This window comes from Bos taurus, chromosome X (genome assembly GCF_002263795.3).
Source record: "Bos taurus isolate L1 Dominette 01449 registration number 42190680 breed Hereford chromosome X, ARS-UCD2.0, whole genome shotgun sequence".
NCBI lineage: Eukaryota > Metazoa > Chordata > Mammalia > Artiodactyla > Bovidae > Bos > Bos taurus.
In genome coordinates, this window is record NC_037357.1 from 119457984 (window position 1) to 119473555 (window position 15572).

Below are 15572 nucleotides of genomic sequence, written 5' to 3' on the forward strand. Positions count from 1 at the left end.
CAGCAGAATGGATTATTTATATTGCTTCCTCTGATCTTATGGCACAGTATTCATTGGAGCAGTTGTCACAGTGCATTTGATAATGTTTCTACTTTTTCTCTTTGGGTGATGGATTCCTGGAGGTCAGGAACTCTCTCTGTTTGATTGTTGTAGCCTCAGCACCCAGCAAAGCACCTGGCATATAGTAGGTGCTTAATAAATGGATTAAATTAATATATTGGCTCTATTGATTACTTTTAAGGAACTTAAGATAGAATTTGCTTCCTTGGTGGTTCAGCAGTAAAGAACCTACCGGCAATGCAGGAAATGCGGGTTCGATTCCTGGATCAGGAAGATCCCCTGGAGGAGGGCATGGAGACCCATTCTAGTATTCTTGCCTGGAGAATCCCATGGACGGAGGAGCCTGGTGGGCTACAGTCCATGGGGTTGCAAAGAGTTGGACATGACTGAAGTGACTTAGCAGCAGCAGCAGCAAGATAGAATTCATCAGAAAAATTCCTCCTGTTCATTATCTTTATTTTCTCTGACTGAGACTTAAGAGCCTCTTGGCCAACTAAAAACCATCCACAGAATTGGATTGCAGGGGATTCTGAAATGAATTCTCTCCTAGAACCTCCAGGAAGGAAAACAACCCTGCCAAAACCTTGTCCACTGAGTCCTGTGTCAGACATCTGACATCCAGAACTGTAAGATAATCAATTTGTGTTATTTTAACTCACATAGTTTGCGGTAATTTGTTACAGCAGCAACAGGGAACAAATATAGTAGGTGAGGAAAATACTGTCTACATCACATTGCCCAGGAACAATTCACTCTTCCTGTACCAGGAGTATTTTGCATCTTGCTCCATTAGAGTTAGTCATATTATATTGATTTGTTTCCTGTTCTCTCTCTTTTAGGCTGTTTGCATTTCCTTGTGCAGGACTGTGCTTTTTTCATCTCTGTATTCTTAGTCCCTCAAATGTCATTGACTCTGTATGTGTGTCTCTGGTGACGAAGGAGGAAGAGGGGAGGCACGTGGGAAGGAGACGTGATCATGGTGGCGTCAGCACGAGGGAGGGGAAGCTCAGGAACTGGTGAAGACTGGATCTGGCTGACGTTAGTTCTGTGTGGTGTGGGCTGGCAGTGCTGGAATGCAGAGCATCTGCAGGTTCACTGCAGGCAGGAGGAGGCAGCGCCAAAGCAGCTTGGTTTCTGTGGGTTTCTTGGTCCAGGAATGATTGATGAGCATGTCTCATCAACAGTGAACTCCTCTCTGATTCCCTGTCACCCACTCCCTTACTCAGAGTGTTTCTCAACCCTTGTAGTCCCAGACTGAAAGCCACAGACTTCAGTTAGAATTGGAGCAGCTCCAGTCACCGAAGTATTCAATTTGGGCTTCCAGTGAGTGACACTGTTTCTCTCGTTTCCCAGCAGTAGACTGCAGTACCTTCAGGGGCCCTGAATGTGCCCTTTATGAGCAAACCCATATTCTGGCAGACTTGCTCCAAGACATTTATTTCAGTCTATTAACGCAGATTGCTCTTAGTGTGTGTGTGTGTGTGTGTGTGTGTGTGTGTGTGCGCACGTGCATGTGGTTAAAATTATATACAAGATGGAGGCGGGATTTGAGAATTCCCCAAGCAGACAAAACCATTTAAGCCAGTAAGCTCAACTTAAATCTAGCTTATTTCATGAAAGTAAGTGAAACTTAACCTAGGTCATTTCTTGTAAATGCCTGTGACAATCATAAAAGAAACTTGAGTTATCGTCTTTAAAATGGTATGAGGTAATCACTTTTAACCAATCCCCTGCCACCTTGACCTCCCCCCCTTGTAATAACCAGTTATTGTAAGCATTAATAACTTTCTCATTTTCACTTCTATAAGCCCTGCTGTGATTTAATGCCCCCGAGCTTCGTATCCATCTTTGAATTTAGAAGCCCCCAGTCCCAGACTGTTTTTATTTTATTAAAAAAAATTATTTATTTTTGGCTGTGCTGGGTCTTTGTTGTTGTGCAGGCTTTTCTCTAGTTGCGGGAAGCGGGGGCTACTCTCTAGTGGTGCGTGGGCTTCTCATTCTCTATTGTTGCAGAGCACGGGCTCTAGGGCACACAAGCTTCAGTATTTGGAGCACCTGGGCTCTAGGGCACAGGCTCAATAGTTGTCGAGCATGGGCTTAGTTGCTCCACAGCATGTGGAATCTGTCTGGATCAGGGGTTGAACCTGTGTCCCCTGTATTGGCAGGTGGATTTTTTTTTTTTAAACTGAGCCACCAGGGAAGCCCCCAAACTGTTTTTATGTGCACAACAAACTCTTATTAAATACTATTTGTTGATTTGGTGATTTTAATTATGTTACGTGTATACATGTGTGCTCAGTCATGTCTGACTCTTTGTGACCCCATGGACTGTAGCCCTTCAGGCTCCTCTGTCCATAGAATTTTCCAGGCAAGAATACTGGAGTGGGTAGCCATTTTCTCCTCCAGGGGATCTTCCTGACCCAGGGATCAAACCCACATCTCCTGCATTGGCAGGCGGATTCTTTACCACTGAGCCACCAGGGAATCTTAATTGTGTTATTTCTGGATTTTTGACAGTTTTATGGCATCAGAAGTGGGATCCAAATAAGACCTTCAACAACTCTGAAGCCAGCGAGCAACTACGTGCTGGTACCCACAGGACCCAAGGAGCTCAGTGCTTTCTCATCGACCTTGCAGTCAGCCTGAGTGCTGCTCTCTTTACATGTTGAACTCTCCAACTTTATCATGCATACCGGTATTCTGTTTGTTCTAGCTTCTTGGCAAGTCACCCTTCTGTCTTTAAGGGGAGAAAACCTGTGATTCCCTGGAATTTAGGCAGCAGTAGGATTACTGAGCTCCTCATGGATTGTTTCAGGGAATCTAAAGGCAGAGATAGATTCCACCTCGTCTAAATCTCATTCTCCTCCCCGCTTAAAGACTCCTGCTTCTTGTATATATAACCACTATGGGCCAGAATCTTGTGCGTTTCTGGCAAAATGAGTGAACTTTACAAAGAATAATTTGGAATTATCATGGCCACTTTGGGGAAACTCTAACTTAGATAACATAGTCTACTTTAAGAGGTGCCCTTGAAAAGAGGATTATAAACTTCTCAGAGATAATGGAAAATACTCTTTGATCAGTATGCAGAAGTTTCTAAGAGACCAACTGACTCCAAAAATAGCTTTTCTTAAAGAATTTTTATAATGCACACACACGCACACACACACACAGTCTATAGTTAAAAAAAAAACTTTGGCTGTCTGAAAAGGTAACCTTAACTTAGTCTGTTGGCCAGAAACACAATTTGGATTCAGATTCTTTTGCATTTCATATTATTATACTTGAGACAGAGCTAAAATTTAAAAATGAAAAATATAATGTCTCTGTATCTGCCTACTTGTTTAGGTATATCCATATATGTACGTGTATTATGTATTTATGATTTTTTTTGGCTGTACCATGTGACTAATGGGATCTTAGTTCCCTGACCAAGAATTGAACCTGGGCCCTCAGCAGTGAAAGTGCCAAGTTCTAATCACTGAACCACCAGGGAATTCCCATGTATATATGATATTTTTAAAAGAATTCTATTTAGTTGGCTTAAAGAGAAATAAGTGCTTATATAAATTAAGTATTCCTAAAACTTTTCAGAAATAGAAACTCTAACCCAATTGTTTTCAAGTCCACAAGATCAGAAAAATCTTTGATGAAAAAAAGCTAGTTTAAGTTTGTTGGTTTGATAAAAACAAGCAAAGTTTTAGAACTGTCATTATTAAATGTAATGCAAGCATATAACTTTTTCTACCTTTGTTTACTTGTCAAATAAGCTCATGCTATCTTTATGTTACAAAATAACTTAAGATGATGGCTAGCTGTTTGATGTCTAAGCATAATTGTTAAAAACAAATATTTTAAATAAATGTAAATAAGATAAAAGTTTATACTAAGTTAAACTAAATAATTAATATTTATATCTAGTTCATTTCCAAATAAGATAGTATACTGAGACATTGATCACTGAACATAAATTTAAATTTATTTACTTTTCTTAATTTTTACAGAGACAAAGGATATTGGAGTCTATTAATAAATATGTCTTTTGTCACATTAAAACCACATTAAAATTGTACTATAAAAAGCATATTTCTAAAAATACAAATTTACATAATTATGTTTTTATAAATTTTCTATTTTACTATAAGATGCTAAATATGTGATTAATAGCTCACTACTGCCTACTTCCTAATTTTCCCTGGGAAGTTAAAGATTCAGTTCAGTTCAGTCACTCAGTCGTGTCCGATTCTTTGCGACCCCATGAATTGCAGCACTCCAGGCCTTCCTGTCCATCACCAACTCCCGGAGTTCACCCAAACTCATGTCCATCGAGTCGGTGATGCCATCCAGCCATCTCATCCTCTGTCGTCCCCTTCTCCTCCTGCCCCCAATCCCTCCCAGCATCAGAGTCTTTTCCAATGAGTCAACTCTTCGCATGAGGTGGCCAAAGTACTGGAGTTTCAGCTTTAGCATCATTCCTTCCAAAGAAATCCCAGGGCTGATCTCCTTCAGAATGGACTGGTTGGATCTCCTTGCAGTCCAAGGGACTCTCAACATTCTTCTCCAACACCACAGTTCAAAAGCATCAATTCTTCGGTGCTCAGCTTTCTTCACAGTCCAATTCTCACATCCATACATGACCACTGGAAAAACTATAACCTTGACTAGACGGACCTTTGTTGGCAAAGTAATGTCTCTGCTTTTGAATATGCTATCTAGGTTGTTCATAACTTTCCTTCCAAGGAGTAAGCATCTTTTAATTTCATGGCTGCAATCACCATCTACAGTGATTTTAGTTAAAGATTACTCATAGTTAAAATTTATGAACAATGTGTAAAATTAGAGCTACTACAAATAATGAAGAATGAAGGAAAACAACTTTGTATACAAAGTAAGGGAAGAAAATCAGATTTAAAAAATCAGTACAGGTTTATTCCATTTGCTCATAAAAAGCAACTCCATAAAATATTTGAATTAAAAAAAAGAGCAAATAGTTTTCAGTAAGTGTTTGCATATTTTTTCTACATACTTTTCTTTCTACAAAGTAGAATTGAGATATTCTTAATTTTGTCACAGTCACATAGCCTTTAATTCTGTCAACACAGTTTCTATCCATTGTCCATAAGGCCCCTGAATATCTGGCATAAGGAAATTAAACTCATTGTCTAAACTCGAGTATATAAATCCCTTCCAAGTGCCAAATTGCTCATTCATTATGAGACTGGCTCTTCCATTTTCTTGCTAAGGGTGTAGAGGTGTGTTCTACATCCTGAAAATAATAGACTACGTTTGCATGGCATAGATACAAGCAATAGTTACTGCACAAGTGAATAGGACACAAAACTACCTGAGCTGGTGGATTAGTGTGTTGCAGGGAAGAGGAGCTGGTGGCTGGTTTTATCTTTCCCTCTAACTCTTTGACACCCAACAGCACAGGATTTGTTAAACTATTCTGCCTGTGCATTTTTTCACTTTGATTCAAAGAAAGGAAAACTGACATTGCTGTCTCTCACATTGATTGGAAGAAATCAATGATAGTGAAGATTTTGTTGATTCTAGGAGTATGAAACATCAAAGTAATCTTTATTATGAGGCCTGAACTTGGAATTTTTAAAAACTGAAGTATAGTTGATCTACAGTGGGATGTATTTTTATTTGAGGAGTATGTGAGGAATATAGGATGTAGTTTTGTTAAGGAGAAAGAGTAATGTCTAAAATAAACTTTTTTTTTTTTCAGAATAAAAAAGGAAAAAGAAGGAGACAAAACCTAAATGGATATAGAAAGATGCAAAAGGTTTGTGGAAAAGAAATTTTATGTTGTGAGGTTACAGCCGGCTAAATTGAATAGATTTATACAAGGATTTTTAAAATAAAAAACTAGAGTTTAATTTTCTCTCTGTTAAAATCACAAAATTTCTTAGATTATTGGTCTGTTTTTAATAAAATATTATAAAAGGTTTTTCTTTACCTTTAATGTAACCTGCCTAGGAAACAGGGATTCTCTGTCATGGGAAATATTTCCCTTATTCCAAATTGTCTTTGTCAGATCTTTGATTAATTAGGAAAACACAGTCTTTTCAGTTTTAAAAGCTAAGGTTTTTTGTTTGTTTGTTTGTTTATTTTGTTTTTGTTTTTTATAGCTACTTAACTTTGTATATTTGCCTTTGAAATCTTTTAGTTGTCACTTTGGTGAATGGATAACTAAGTATTATTTCATAGTGACTTATGCTCCTATTTGATGAGCTATTTCTAATCTTTTGACATTTTTAACAAACTTCCCCAAATCAAATTCTGAACGAAGTCTTTTTGACTGCAAACTAACTTTGGGATTTTCTGGAGGGCCCTTGAAGATCACAAAAGATTTGCTCTTTCTCCTTATGAAAGAGAAATCTCAGTTTATTTAGGCTTACTTGATATTAACTTCTATAGGAAACATTGTCAAATAAAAAGTAATGTTCTTCTTAGATTATATTTACATAGTATATATTATTAATATGTGTTCTAGAAATTATATAAAATTCCAAAAAATCTGATATGTCTTGGTATAATGTGATCAGTCAAAATTCTAGTCATTATTTTATAATGTATGCATAAAATAATAGTTTGCTTCTCAATTGCATCACTTTTTGGTGGCCTCTCACCAGATTGTTAACCATGCTGGTTTTTAAGTCTTCTGTCACTCATAGCTATTGTTTTTCCTCTTGATTTCTCTCTGAAAGCATTTATAATCAGCTACCAGCAACCCCAATTCCAAGGAGCGGTGGCTGCACGGGTGCCGGAGGGCTACTCCACGTTCAAGGTCAGGAGGGGCAGCCCTGAGGAGATACCCCTTGTCCAAGGTAAGGAGCATTGGCTGTGCTTTGCTGGAGCAGCCATGAAGAGATACCCCATGACCAAGGTAAGAGAAACCCAAGTAAGATGGTAGGTGTTGCGAGAGGGCATCAGAGGGCAGACACACTGAAACCATACTCACAGAAAACTAGCCAATCTAATTACAGGGACCACAGCCTTGTCTAACTCAATGAAACTAAGCCATGCCATGTGGGGCCACCCAAGATGGACGGGTCATGGTGGAGAGGTCTGACGGAATGTGGTCCACTGGAGAAGGGAATGGCAAACCACTTCAGTATTCTTGCCTTGAGAACCCCATGAACAGTATGAACAGGATACTGAAAGAGGAACTCCCCAGGTTGGTAGGTGCCCAATATGCTACTGGAGATAGTGGAGAAATAACCGCAGAAAGAATGAAGAGATGGAGCCAAAGCAAAAACAATACCCAGTTGTGGATGTGACTGGTGATAGAAGCAAGGTCCGATGCTATAAAGAGAAATATTGCATAGGAACCTGGAATGTTAGGTCCATGAATCAAGGCAAATTGGAAGTGGTCAAACAGGAGATGGCAAGAGTGAACGTCGACATTCTAGGAATCAGCGAACTAAAATGGACTGGAAGGGGTGAATTTAACTCAGATTACCATTATATCTACTACTGCGGGCAGGAATCCCTTAGAAGAAATGGAGCAGCCGTCATGGTCAACAAAAGAGTCCGAAATGCAGTACTTGGATGCAATCTCAAAAACGACAGAATGATCTCTGTTCATTTCCAAGGCAAACCATTCAATATCATGGTGATCCAAGCCTATGCCCCAACCAGTAACGCTGAAGAAGCTGAAGTTGAACAGTTCTATGAAGACCTACAAGACCTTTTAAAACACTCAAAAAAGATGTCCTTTTCATTATAGGGGACTGGAATGCAAAAGTAGGAAGTCAAGAAACACCTGGAGTAACAGGCAAATTTGGCCTTGGAATACGGAATGAAGCAGGGCAAAGGCTAATAGAGTTTTGCCAAGAGAATGCACTGGTCATAGCAAACACCCTCTTCCAACAACACAAGAGAAGACTCTACATATGGACATCACCAGATGGTCAACACCGAAATCAGACTGATTATATTCTTTGCAGCCAAAGATGGAGAAGCTCTATACAGTCAGCAAAAACAAGACCAGGAGCTGACTGTGGCTCAGATCATGAACTCCTTATTGCCAAATTCAGACTTAAATTGAAGAAACTAGGGAAAACCACTAGACCATTCAGGTATGACCTAAATCAAATCCCTTATGATTATACAGTGGAAGTGAGAAATAGATTTAAAGGACTAGATCTGATAGATATAGTGCCTGATGAACTATGGAGGGAGGTTTGTGACATTGTACAGGAGACAGGGATCAAGACCATCCCCATGGAAAAGAAATGCAAAAAAGCAAAATGGCTGTCTGAGGAAGCCTTACAAATAGCTGTGAAATGAAGAGAAGTGAAAAGCAAAGGAAAAAAGGAAAGATATAAGCATCTAAATGCAGAGTTCCAAAGAATAGCAAGGAGAGATAAGAAAGCCTTCCTCAGCGATCAATGCAAAAAAATAGAGGAAAACAACAGAATGGGAAAGACTAGAGATCTCTTCAAGAAAATCAGAGATACCAAAGGAACATTTCATGTGAAGATGGGCTCAATAAAGGACAGAAATAGTATAGACCTAACAGAAGCAGATAATATATCCCCTGGTGGCTCAGAGGGTAAAGCGTCTGCCTGCAATGCGGGAGACCCGGGTTCAATCCCTCAGTCAGGAAGATTCCCTGGAGAAGGAAATGGCAACCCACTCCAGTATTGTTTCCTGCAGAATCCCATGGATGGAGGAGCCTGGTAGGCTACAGTCCACGGGGTCGCAAAGAGTTGGACACAACTGAGCGACTTCACTTTCTAACAGAAGCAGAAGATATTAAGAAAAGGTGGCAAGAATACACAGAAGAACTGTACCAAAAAGATCTTCATGACCCAGATAATCATGATGGTGTGATCACTCACCTAGAGCCAGATATCCTGGAATGTGAAGTCAAGTGTTCTTGGAAAGCATCACTATGAACAAAGCTAGTGGAGGTGATGAAATTCCAGTTGAACTATTTCAAATCCTAAAAGATGATGCTGTGAAAGTGCTGCACTCAATATGCCAGCAAATTTGGAAAACTCAGCAGTGGCCACAGGACTGGAAAAGGTCAGTTTTCATTCCAATCCCAAAGAAACGCAATGCCAAAGAATGCTCAAACTACTGCACAATTGCACTCATCTCACACACTAGTAAAGTAATGCTCAAAATTCTCCAATCCAGGCTTCAGCAATATGTGAACTGTGAACTTCCTGATGTTCAAGCTTGTTTTAGAAAAGGCAGAGGAACCAGAGATCAAATTGCCAACATCCGCTGGATCATGGAAAAAGCAAGAGAGTTCCAGAAAAACATCTATTTCTGCTTTATTGACTATGCCAAAGCCTTTGACTGTGTGGATCACCAGAAACTGTGGGAAATTCTGAAAGAGATGGGAATACCAGAACACCTGACCTGCCTCTTGAGAAATGTGTATGTAGGTCAGGAAGCAACAGTTAGAACTGGACATGGAACAACAGACTGGTTCCAAATAGGAAAAGGAGTATGTCAAGGCTGTATATTGTCACCCTGCTTATTTAACTTATATGCAGAGTACATCATGAGAAATGCTGGGCTGGAAGAAGCACAAGCTGGAATTAAGATTGCTGGGAGAAATATCAATAACCTCAGATATGCAGATGACACCACCCTTATGGCAGAAAGTGAAGAGGAACTAAAGAGCCTCTTGATGAAAGTGAAAGAGGAGAGTGAAAAAATTGGCTTAAAGCTCCACATTCAGAAAACGAAGATCATGGCATCCGGTCTCATCACTTCATGGGAAATAGATGGGGAAACATTGGAAACAGTGTCAGGCTTTATGTTTTTGGGCTGCAAAATCACTGAAGATGGTGACTGCAGCCATGAAATTAAAAGATGCTTATTCCTTGGAAGGAAAGTTATGAACAACCTAGAGAGCATATTCAAAAGCAGAGACATTACTTTGCCAACAAAGGTCCGCCTAGTCAAGGCTATGGTTTTTCCTGTGGTCATGTATGGATGTGAGAGTTGGACTGTGAAGAAGGCTGAGCACTGAAGAATTGATGCTTTTGAACTGTGGTGTTGGAGAAGAATGTTGAGAGTCCCTTGGACTGCAAGGAGATCCAACCAGTCTATTCTAAAGGAGATCAGCCCTGGGTGTTCTTTGGAAGGAATGATACTAAAGCTGAAACTCCAGTACTTTGGCCACCTCATGCGAAGAGTTGACTCATTGGAAAAGATTCTGATGCTGGGAGGTATTGGGGGCAGGAGGAGAAGGGGACGACAGAGGATGAGATGGCTGGATGGCATCACCGACTCGATGGACGTGAGTTTGAGTGAACTCGGAGTTGGTGATTGACAGGGAGGCCTGGTGTGCTGAGATTCATGGAGTTGCAAAGAGTCAGACATGACTGAGCAACTGAACTGAACTGAACTGAACTGTACCTACAGCACCACCTCCTGAGCTAAAATACAAAATACCCTTATGTTCACCCTGTCTTAAGTAATAATGAGGATATATGATTGCTAATACATCATGTTGTGTCTATGTAAAAAAATTTTAGATAGATTGTCTCAGAAAGCTAAAGGTTGAAGTTGGTTAAAATCCATTTGAATTTAGTTGGTTAAATCTTAGCTCTTTGGAATCTCTGCCCTGGAGAGTTTGAAAAATTCTTGGCTGTTATGGGTTTTAAATGCCTTTAGCAGCCTCTCATATACCAAATGATATCCATCAGGATTAGACAACTTGAAGAACTCCGTGATATGACTTCCCTGGTCTGTGATGATGCAGCTGTTGGTAACAGCAGCTACGTGACTCTCTGTCCTGATGCCTCAACTATTGCAGACAATGAATGTGTGATGCTTCAGCCTGGCTGCATCAACAGTGGTCACTAGGAACAGTGCTAAACTAGTTGGTCACACTCTGTACTTGCTGAGATAAGGACCAAAAAGGGGGGAGCTGCTAAACGTAAGTACAGAATGGAGACTAGACTTGCGGACTCCCCGAGCTGACAGAACCACAGAAGCCATGGAAGCCAGACTGAGTCTAGCTTTTTTCATGAACATAAGCACAACTCAACTTAGGTTATTTCTTATAAATGCTTCTTACCATTGTAACAAAACTAGTCATCTCCCTAAAAGTGGTATGAAATAAAAACTTCTAAGCAGTCACTACCATCTTTAACCCCAGTGTAATAACCAGTGACTGTAAATGTTAATACCCTTCTCTTTTTCACTTTCCCATGAGCTTCATATCAGTCTTTGAATTTGGAAGCTCCCAGTTTGACAACTGTTTTTATATACACAGCAAAGTCTTACTAAATACTGTTTTATCGATTTGGTGGTTTTAGTTATGCTGTTTTTTTTAACATTTATTTATTTGGCTACACCAGGTCTTAGTTGCAGCATTCAGGATCTTCAGTCTTCCTTGTGGCATGTGAACTCTTAATTGCGGCTTGCAGGATCTAGTTCCCTGACTGGGGTTGGAACCTGGTCCCCCTGCATTGCCAGCATGGAGTCTTAGCAACAGGACCACTAGGGAAGTCCGTACATGTGCTGTATTTGACAGTATCTATATCTATGTCTTGATCTATACCTATACCTCCTCAGAAATACATATGTATCTCCTTAGGGAATTTTTAAGGGAACTGCTAGGGACAGGGTGAGGGAGATGGAGGAGCCTGAACAATACACAAGGAGTGAGTAATTGTGGGTTATGGTAGGAACTGGAGTCAAGGAAGAAATGGCCCCATTGAAGAGCCTTTTTAGGAGTAAAATAGGGATCTTTCCTCTCTCCAGGCATGGTTTTTGCATCTCCACAGATGAGGCCAAATGCAAAGCCATATGTGGTGACCTGTGCAGTGTGCTAATGAGTTACTTATATAAACAGACCAAAGCAAGCTAACAATCCCATAAAGATCACACATAAAGATAAACTGCTAGAATACCGTCACTGTTTCTGAAGATAAAGTCAGCTAATACTAATGGCACCATCCTGTGTTTGTGTGGCCCCATCTCCAAATAGCACAAGATACACATTTATACTGGAAAAAATGTTGTGTAAATTCAAACAGCATGATTTTTAGTATCTCTAAAATATACAAATCCTCATTGTAAAGGCAGTTTTGAAAGCTTGCCGGCGCTCTGAAGCATGAACTTTTGCAGCGATAGTGCAGTATGTTTACAGCTTTGTTCCCTCTATGTCATGCATCTGGTGCAGCTGTAATTGTATTGGAAGTACCTGTTGATTTTCCTTGGGCTGAGGAATGGCAGGGTTGGTGCCTCCACTGGCCCAGTTGAATGGACTGCTTTGGGGTCTGAAGGGAGGCTCTATTTCCCAGCTGGAATGGTAGCAGTTGAGGTGATGTGAAAAAATGATGCAAAGTTGGTATGCAAGAGAATGGAGATAAATAGGATACAGAGGGAGAAATGAATGGAAGAGAACTGACTTTGTTGGAGAAAGTGGGTGAAGTGGCTGGGAGGGTGGGCATGACAAGGTGAAAATGATAGAAGATTAGGTATGGGTAGGAGAGATGCCCATTGTAATTTTACCTTTTAAGTTCTATTTTATTGAAAGACATCTTTATTGAAGATGACACTCTGAAATGAAGATGTCGTAGCCTAAAGAGACCCTCTGATCCCGTGTCACTAATAGTATGCCGTGTTTTACATGTTTGCCATTTTTAAGCAAGAGGATACTGTTAGAGGGAAAGAGCATTGTTGAAGACATAAACCTTTCAACACTTGGATTTGATGAACAGTAGTAAAAGTGGAGAAGGCAATGGCACCCCACTCCAGTACTCTTGCCTGGAGAATCCCATGGACGGAGGAGCCTCGTAGGCTGCAGTCCATGGGGTTGCGAAGGGTCAGACACGACTGAGTGACTTCACTTTCACTTTTCACTTTCATGCATTGGAGAAGGAAATGGCAACCCACTCCAGTGTTTTTGCCTGGAGAATCCCAGGGATGGCGTAGTCTGGTGGGCTGCCATCTCTGGGGTTGCACAGAGACGGACATGACTGAAGTGACTTAGCAGCAGCAGCAGCAGCAGTAAAAGTGGAGCTCAGGAAAGGTAAGAAAAGTGATAAAAACTACCACCATTTTGAAATTGCCTAGCCTGAGTTTTACTTCTGCTGGAGCTGCTGCTGCTGCTGTTTAGTTGCTCAGTTGTGACCCCATGGACTGTAGCCCGTCAGACTCCTCTGTCCATGGGATTTCCCAGGCAAGAATACTGGAGTAGGTGGTCATTTCCTCCTTCAAGGGATCTTCCCAACCCAGGGATAAAACCCACATCTCCTGCTTGGCAGACAGGTTCTTTACTACTGCGCTACGTGGGAAGCCCAGGTGGAGAATAACAGGAAACAAAAATGTGGGGTAGAACATCTGTTACTTCAGTGATTCTCACCACTACACAACTGTTGCCCGTTTCCTGGCCTTGTTTTATGACCACTTTGCCTTCTATCGCTGCTACCCAAAATCTGGTATGGCATATACCAAATGTACACCTCCCCCCGCCCCCCGACCCTGCCACACACACACACACACACACAGATATCAGGGTTGCTGAGCTGTTTTAAGAATTTTACACAGGCTGCCAATTGAGAGAATTGTAGACATATGGATGAATGCTGGACTGGCTGGGTTTTAACAGGGGTTCCCTGAGGTTAGAACTAAGGTAAGTGGGCTAAACGATGATGATATGATTTTTTTTGTTCTTTAAATAATATCTGCAGTGAGACATCTATGGGGTTGATTGCTCTGTACTCCTTTTCTAAGGAGAGCTCCATATCCCCATTTGAATGGCTACTTATGAAGATAGCCATATGAGTAGATTGTGATGTGTCCACAGGCCTGGGTGAGGAGGTTCCTGTTAAGTCAAATGGGCTAATCATGTGACCTTGCCCTGCTGCCGCAGTTGACCAGCTCAGGGGTGTGTACCTAATCCCACCTGGGTCTACCTCTTTCAGGACTTTTTGTATTTGGGCTACAGATTTTTGGGATCAGTCTCCAAGCATGTGGATGTGGCTGTGATTGTAAAATGTAAAATTCAGGAGCTGCTTTGACCATGTGGAGGACACCATTATATAGGGAAAAACGAACGAAGCCTGTGCACAAAGTAAAGCAAAGATAAGTGATGGAGAAAAAGCATCTTCATGGCATCAAGTCACTGGGTCTAGCTGTTCCAGCCCAAAATGACACTATTTATACACTGAATCACCGATGCTCAGTGGTAAAAAATCCATTTGCTAATGAAGGAGACTTGGGTTTGATCCCTGGGTCAGGAAGATCCCCTGGAGAAGGAAATGGCAACCCACTCCAGTATTCTTGCCTGGGAAATCTCATGAACAGAGAAGTCTGGTGGGCTGCAGTCCATGGGGTTGCAGAGTCAGACACAACTGAACGACTAAACAACAATACACTGATTACAGGCTGATGAGAATGTGTCTGGCTGGAAAGTGACTCAATTGCACAAAATTATAAGCTATGCCTACCTATCATTATACCATCTATGTAACCTAAAAAATTCTCTTGCACTTAATTTTTCTCCCTGAACCTACTGTTGCCTCAAGCAAAAGTTCAAGTAAAAACCAACAAGAAAGTGTAATTCGATAAAATATTTATTGCACCAAGTTAGGTATGGTAGAGTACAAAGAAGTATTGTTACCAAACCAAACCTGGGTCTGGTCACCTGACTCCTGGTAAAGCCAATCTACTGATATCGGGTTGTGGTGAAGGAAAGTATAGTGTTTATTGCAAGGTGCCCAAAGTGGTCTTTAAAGGCCATATTATAGGTGACATTGTAGGTGCCTGATCAGTGTGTGGACGTTCTTCTGATTGGTTGGCAGTGAGGCAACGGTGGTATTTTGGGAGTTAACCATCATCAGCCTTCTGGTTCCAACTGATCTGGGGTCTAAGTGCTTGTAATCAACATTCAGGTGGGGGTTTTAGTATCTGCAAAAAACAAAAAATCAAGGCTATGGCTCAGGGTTTTATCTGTCACTCTTGTGCTATGTGCTAAGTTGTTTCAGTTGTGTCTGACTCTCTGTGACTCCATGGATGGTAGCCTGGCAGGCTTTTCTGTCCTTGGGATTCTCTAGGCAAGGATACTGGAGTGGGTTGCCATGCCCTCCTCCAGGGGATCTCCCCAACCAAGGGATCGAGCCGCACCTCTTACGTCTCCTGCATTGGCAAGCGGGTTCTTTATCACTAATGCCACCTGGGAAACCCCAATAGCTCTTGAGGAGTAACTAAAAGTCCTTGACTTTGCTTTATGGCTAAATTAATATTATTTTGTCTTGCTTGACTGTTTTCCTTTGCTTCTGTATTTTCTCACTTCTCCAGTTAAATTTGCTCCATGGAACTTGGGGCAGAGCTATGAGGCTAAAGCTTTTCTCCAAATGAGAGGCAGGGGACATGGTGGGGGTGGGGGTAATCGGTCCCTGGGAAGGCCCTATAGGGTCCTGCTCTGTTTCAGTAGAACTGTCATAAAGCAAAACAAAACCAACACTGGAAAGGTATGGACAATATGAACAAAAAGAAAGTCGAGATCCCTGCAGGCCAAAAGG

The 15572-nt window shown here is 41.1% G+C and overlaps 1 non-coding gene across 1 annotated transcript; it reads right to left on the reverse strand.

Annotated features, from left to right (window-relative positions):
• Positions 1–3483: 3483 nt before the first annotated feature.
• TRNAE-UUC (transfer RNA glutamic acid (anticodon UUC)) lies at positions 3484–3556 on the reverse strand. Its single transcript has one exon. It is a non-coding gene; the product is annotated as a tRNA-Glu (tRNA).
• Between the last annotated feature and the right edge of the window lie 12016 nt (positions 3557–15572).